The sequence below is a fragment of the Sinocyclocheilus rhinocerous genome, unplaced genomic scaffold, assembly GCF_001515625.1.
Source record: "Sinocyclocheilus rhinocerous isolate Xijiao unplaced genomic scaffold, SAMN03320098_v1.1 scaffold4731, whole genome shotgun sequence".
Classification (NCBI taxonomy): Eukaryota; Metazoa; Chordata; class Actinopteri; order Cypriniformes; family Cyprinidae; genus Sinocyclocheilus; species Sinocyclocheilus rhinocerous.
In genome coordinates this window covers 25,551-31,770 of record NW_015643189.1, presented here as the reverse complement: position 1 = coordinate 31,770, position 6,220 = coordinate 25,551, and the positions used below count along the sequence as shown (strand labels likewise).

The following is a 6,220-nucleotide window of genomic DNA, read 5'->3' as shown; positions in this document are numbered from 1 at the left end:
ACAGAGATGGTAGAAATTGAACATCTAGAGCAAATAATTGTGCATTAAAGACTTGTAGTATGTTCTACAGGGTCAGATGAATATTTAGCAACTTGTTTTGGAGCGGTGTGACCCTCCTTTGGAAAGTTATTGAACTGGATGGTGTGCCATTGAAGAACCCCACAGAACACAGAGATGGTAGAAATTGAACATCTAGAGCAACTAATTGTACATTAAAGACTTGTAATATGTTCTACAGGGTCAAATAAACATTTAGCAACTTGTTTTGGAGCGGTGTGACCCTCCTTTGGAAAGTTATTGAACTGGATGCTGTGCCATTGAAGAACCCCATAGAATACTGTAATGGTAGAAATTGAACATATAAAGCAAATGATTGTACATTAAAGATTTGTAGTATGTTCTACAGGGTCAGATGAATATTTAGCAACTTGTTTTGGAGCGGTGTGACCCTCCTTTGGAAAGTTATTGAACTGGATGGTGTGCCATTGAAGAACCCCACAGAACACAGAGATGGTAGAAATTGAACATCTAGAGCAACTAATTGTACATTAAAGACTTGTAATATGTTCTACAGGGTCAAATAAACATTTAGCAACTTGTTTTGGAGCGGTGTGACCCTCCTTTGGAAAGTTATTGAACTGGATGCTGTGCCATTGAAGAACCCCATAGAATACTGTAATGGTAGAAATTGAACATATAAAGCAAATGATTGTACATTAAAGATTTGTAGTATGTTCTACAGGGTCAGATGAATATTTAGCAACTTGTTTTGGAGCGGTGTGACCCTCCTTTGGAAAGTTATTGAACTGGATGGTGTGCCATTGAAGAACCCCACAGAACACAGAGATGGTAGAAATTGAACATCTAGAGCAACTAATTGTACATTAAAGACTTGTAATATGTTCTACAGGGTCAAATAAACATTTAGCAACTTGTTTTGGAGCGGTGTGACCCTCCTTTGGAAAGTTATTGAACTGGATGCTGTGCCATTGAAGAACCCCATAGAATACTGTAATGGTAGAAATTGAACATACATCTAGAATTATTGTACATTAAAGATTTGTAGTATGTTCTACAGGGTCAGATGAATATTTAGCAACTTGTTTTGGAGCGGTGTGACCCTCCTTTGGAAAGTTATTGAACTGGATGGTGTGCCATTGAAGAACCCCACAGAACACAGAGATGGTAGAAATTGAACATCTAGAGCAAACAATTGTGCATTAAAGACTTGTAGTATGTTCTACAGGGTCAGATAAATATTTAGCAACTTGTTTTGGAGCAGTGTGACCCTACTTTGGAAAGTTATTATACTGGATGCTGTGCCATTGAAGAACCCCATAGAATACAGAGATGGTAGAAATTGAACATATAGAGCAAATAATTGTACATTGAAGACTTGTAGTATGTTCTACTTCTTCTTTCCTGGCATTCTCCCGTGTTCACACAGGGTCCGCAGCTCGGCTCTGTCTCCTCCATTTGGCTCGGTTTGTGACGTCCTCCGGGCCTAGTCCCATCGCTCTCATATCCTCCGTGATGGAGTCCATCCACCGCTTCTTGGGACTTCCTCGCGGCCGGCGGCCTCCAGGGTCAAAACAGAGTGCTGTTCTTGTCACGGAGTCCTCGTCACTGCGCATAGTGTGGCCGTACCATCTCAGGCGGCCTTCCCTCTCCGTTATTGCGGCTACTCGAAGTCGTCGCCTGACGGCCTCATTCATTGCGTGGTCGTGGAGGGTCAGCCCAAGCACCCACCGGAGCATCTTCATTTTCATCGTGTGGAGGGCTGACTCATGTTTCTTGGTCGTGGGCCAGCATTCAGCGCCATAGAGGGCAACTGGACGAACGACGGTCTTGTAGACCTTTGCCTTGAGATATTCTGGGATTTTCTTATCACACAGGTCTTTGGTGGTTGGCCATCACCGTGTCAATACAGAGGATGAACAGCAAGGGCGAGAGGGCCGATCCTTGGTGGACGCCAACAGTGATGTTGAAGGGTGGCGATGTCCCGGCTGGGCATCTAACCATGCTTGAGGTGTTGTGATACTGTAGTTGGACCCACTTTACATACTCTTCTGGGACACCATGGAACCTCAGCGCTCGCCATATGAGATAGTGGGGGACCCGGTCAAATGCTTTCTCCAGGTCCAGGAAGGCCATGTGCACCGTCTTGTACTTCTCTCGATGCTTCTCCATCAGCAGTCGAGCAGCATGAATGGCATCAGTGGTGCCACATCCCTTCACAAAACCACATTGATTTGGCGTGATGTCGACTAGGCTTCGGATGCGATGGTTCAGCACTCGCTCGAAGATCTTCATTGCATGATACAACAGTCGTATTGGCCGGTAGTTTGCACACTCGCTGACATCCCCCTTGCCCTTCCAAATGGGCACGGTTGTGCTGGTTGTCCAGGCGTGGGGAGGCTTGTTCTCGGCCACAATTCGGTTGAACAGGTCAGCGAGGAAGGTTGCTCCGCGGTCCCCGAGGATATTCCAGGCCTTGGTCGGTATATCATCAGGGCCGGTTGCTTTGCCTCTTTTCATCTTTTCAATGGCCAGCTTCACCTCTGCAATCGTGATCCGGGGAACTGGGCCAAGGGCGGGTGGAGGGCTTGGAATTTGCGGGTTCGGGAACTCTTCATTGCAGATGCCAGAGAAATACTCTGACCATTGATGAAGGATGGATGGCGGGTCTCGAAGGACTTGGTTGTCAGCTACCTTGAATTGAGTGGAGCGGTGGCGAGACTTGGCAAGGCGGTAGATGTTATTTGCCCCTCCTGGCGTATCCAGTTGGTTATCTGACCAGCTTCAGGTCTCGCCGCCGGATCATCCAGTAGTCGATCTGGGTGGCATGGCCGCCGCTGGTGTAGGTGGCCAAGGGAGTGTCCCTCTTCTTGAAGTAAGTGTTGGTCACGACCAGGTCGTGGGTCTCTGCGCAGTCGAGTATGCGGCTTCCATCATCGTTCCGCACACCGAGCCCATGTCCTCCATGGCAGCGCGTATACCCATCATTGCCCGATCCAACGTGACCATTCAGATCGCCTCCCAGGATGATGTGCTCATCCGGGGCGACTGTCCGTAGGTGCATGTCCAGGCTGTCCCAAAAGTCATCTTTCTCATCATCAGGGCACCCGGTCTGAGGTGCATAGCAGGAGATGATGTGGGCCGTAGTTAACTCTGATTCAATTTTGACAGAGATGAGCCGATTCGACAACCGCCTGACTTCAGTCACTTTGTTGTGGAAGCGCCTGCTGATAACGACTGTTATTCCATTCCGGGTCGAGCTGGTGCCATGGTAGATGACCTTATATCCTTCTCCAATTTCCTTCGCCTTCGATCCTTTCCAATTTGTTTCCTGTACACATGCGAATCGACACGCCGGGTCTTAAGGGAGTCGGCCAACTCACGATGGCGGCCGGTGAGCGTTCCAATGTTGATCGTGGCAAGTCGTAGCGGGACAAGCTTCTTTGGCCTACTCCGTCCTTGAGTAGGTAGCCCTGGCATATTTCTTGCGTCGCTCGGGCATGGGCGGCGCACATTGCCTCTGGGGGACGTCCTAGCTTGACGAGCCAAATTTTGAGACAGTTCCATGGATGCAACGAAGAGAAGAGATACCCCAGCTGGCGTGTTGCTTCGCCTGTCGTTGGGGACCCCCACCGTTAGTCAAGGTCCATCAGGGCCTTGTTATCAGCCGATACCACGAGGAGGTGGTGGAAGGGTTTAATCGGCCACTTGTAGTATGTTCTACGGGGTCAGATAAATTTAGCAACTTGTTTTGGAGCAGTGTGACCCTCCTTTGGAAAGTTATTGAACTGGATGGTGTACCATTGAAGAACAACATAGAATACAGAGATGGTAGAAATTGAACATATAGAGCAAATAATTGTACATTAAAGGCTTGTAGTATGTTCTACGTGGTCCGATAAATATTTAGCAACTTGTTTTAGAGCGGTGTGACCCTCCTTTGGAAAGTTATTGAACTGGATGGTGTGCCATTGAAGAACCCCATAGAATACAGTGATGGTAGAAATGAAACATATAGAGCAAATAATTTTAGATTGCATAGTTATAGTATGTTCTTTCGGGTCAAATTAAGATTTTACAACTTGCACTGTAGCACTGGGTCCCTCCTTTCAAAGCTATTAAACTGGATGATGTTTCATTGAAGAAACAAATGCAGCAGATTGTACATTGAAGAGTTGTAGTGTGTTCTTTAAGTTAAAATAAAAATGTTCCACCATGTTCTAGAACAGTCCGTCAAGTAGTGATGGGAATTTTACCGACTCGGACCTTTGAGTCTCGTTCAGCAAAATGAACTAATCTTTTTTCGAGTCATTTCGTTCATTTTAGCAAAATATAATTAAAATGTTACGTGTTACTTCCCTAATACGTCTACTACTTACGCAAACGTTGATCACACTACAAACAATACAAAACTGCTATAAGAAACAGAAAAGATTAATTCATTGTTTACCTGGGTCTTCAGTCTATGATTAGCTCACCTCACCTCTTATCTGACAAGTCTTCGGGTTTGAGTCGTTCGTTCATCACGTGACTGCCCCATAAACCTAACCAAAGCAGTCTGAGCCGGAAAGAGAATTGATTAGTTCATCTCTCGTTTTCTTCAACATTAAATGACGTGGAGAACAGGTTATTCTGAGCAAACATGCTTAGTTTCATGTATATAGTTTATCTTTTTAGGCAAATAAGAGGTTACAAAAAGTATTTCCAGTAAAAAAGGTGATGGAAGAAATGATAGTTTATTTAATTTGTTACAACAAAGGAATACTAACATGGTAACTTCTGACCAAAAATCAATTATAATAGATGTATGAATTTCTGATGCTCAGTAGGAAAACAGCAAATTTTAAACAGGGGTTGTCAGCTCTGGTCATCAAAGTCCACTTTCCTGCAGAGTTTAGCTCCAACCCTAATCTGTAATTGTAATTACAGTTTACATTTAAACTGAAGACAAACTTAACTATATGCAAGTAACCCAGGGAAAGTCGGGCAATAAGTCAAGCGACAGCTTGAGCAGGAAACGCCGGCAGTATCTGCAAACACAATGAAGGGTGAGTAGAGGGCTTATATATTCCTTGTGTTGAGTGACGATTGGCTAGATCTAATTGTAATATGTGACGTGGCATTAAGTCTTCCTAGTAGAACTTGCACTGACGCTTCCATATATGGTAAAATATTTTTAACTTTTGCAGTTTGCATGTCTGTTAGCCGCTGGTAGAAGTCTGTGTCCATATTCATGATTGTTCATTCTCAGTCATCATTCCACAACCCAAACTCGCTCAAAATATGAATTACAGGGTTTTTTTTAACTGCTTACACACTTTTTCAAAACTTTGCCTTTTTTTTTTCAAAATTTTACACAAATTCAAGAATTGCACACGCAAAATGCAACATGCCTCACATCTCTTGCAAAATGAAGCACTGCTTTCAAAATAGCACAAACACATCTCAAAAGCAAACATTTGCAAACACCTTTGCCATAATATTAATTCCTATCTAGCGTAGCGTTAGTTCTGGCAGGTCACGTTAGTCAAGCTCGCATCAGCTGACTCTCAGCTGATCCACATCAACCTATGGGAATACGACACCTATCTAAGCATTCATATATAAGGTCCCTCAGTATTATCAGCAGTTTTCGCATTGCTCAATAGCTAATTAAATGGCGAATTCGGCAGACAAAACTCAGCTGATCCCCATCAACCTATGGGAATACGACACCTATCTAAGCATTCATATATAAGGTCCCTCAGTATTATCAGCAGTTTTCGCATTGCTCAATAGCTAATTAAATGGCGAATTCGGCAGACAAAACACCATCAGCAGGAATCGGGAATTTAAAGAAGTGGAATTCGCTTCCCCAATGGTCCGATTCATTCAAGTTCGTTAACTTGAACGCGTGAATTCACCGCATTGATTGTAAGCTGCCTGATTCGGAAGTGACTGAGTTAGCATTATTTCACGCATCGCTACATTATTGTCATGGACTCCACAAGTTATGTGACTGACTCAAGAACAAGTTCAGATGGGAACTTTATCCCTAAGAAGGATCAAGAGATCAAGCATCCACTTCACAGCTGCTATGTTTCACTCTCTCGAACGTCTTCACAAGCTAAGTTCCATTTAATGCTCTCAGGTTATCTGCAACATGCGTGTTGCTAAGGCTATCCGTGTTGCTTGGGCTCATTAAGTTGTTTTCAGTTAAATG

General features: G+C 44.2%; 1 pseudogene; it reads right to left on the bottom strand.

Annotated features, from left to right (window-relative positions):
* Window positions 1–1,439: 1,439 nt before the first annotated feature.
* On the bottom strand, window positions 1,440–3,498 carry LOC107757193 (uncharacterized; annotated as a pseudogene).
* Window positions 3,499–6,220: the final 2,722 nt, after the last annotated feature.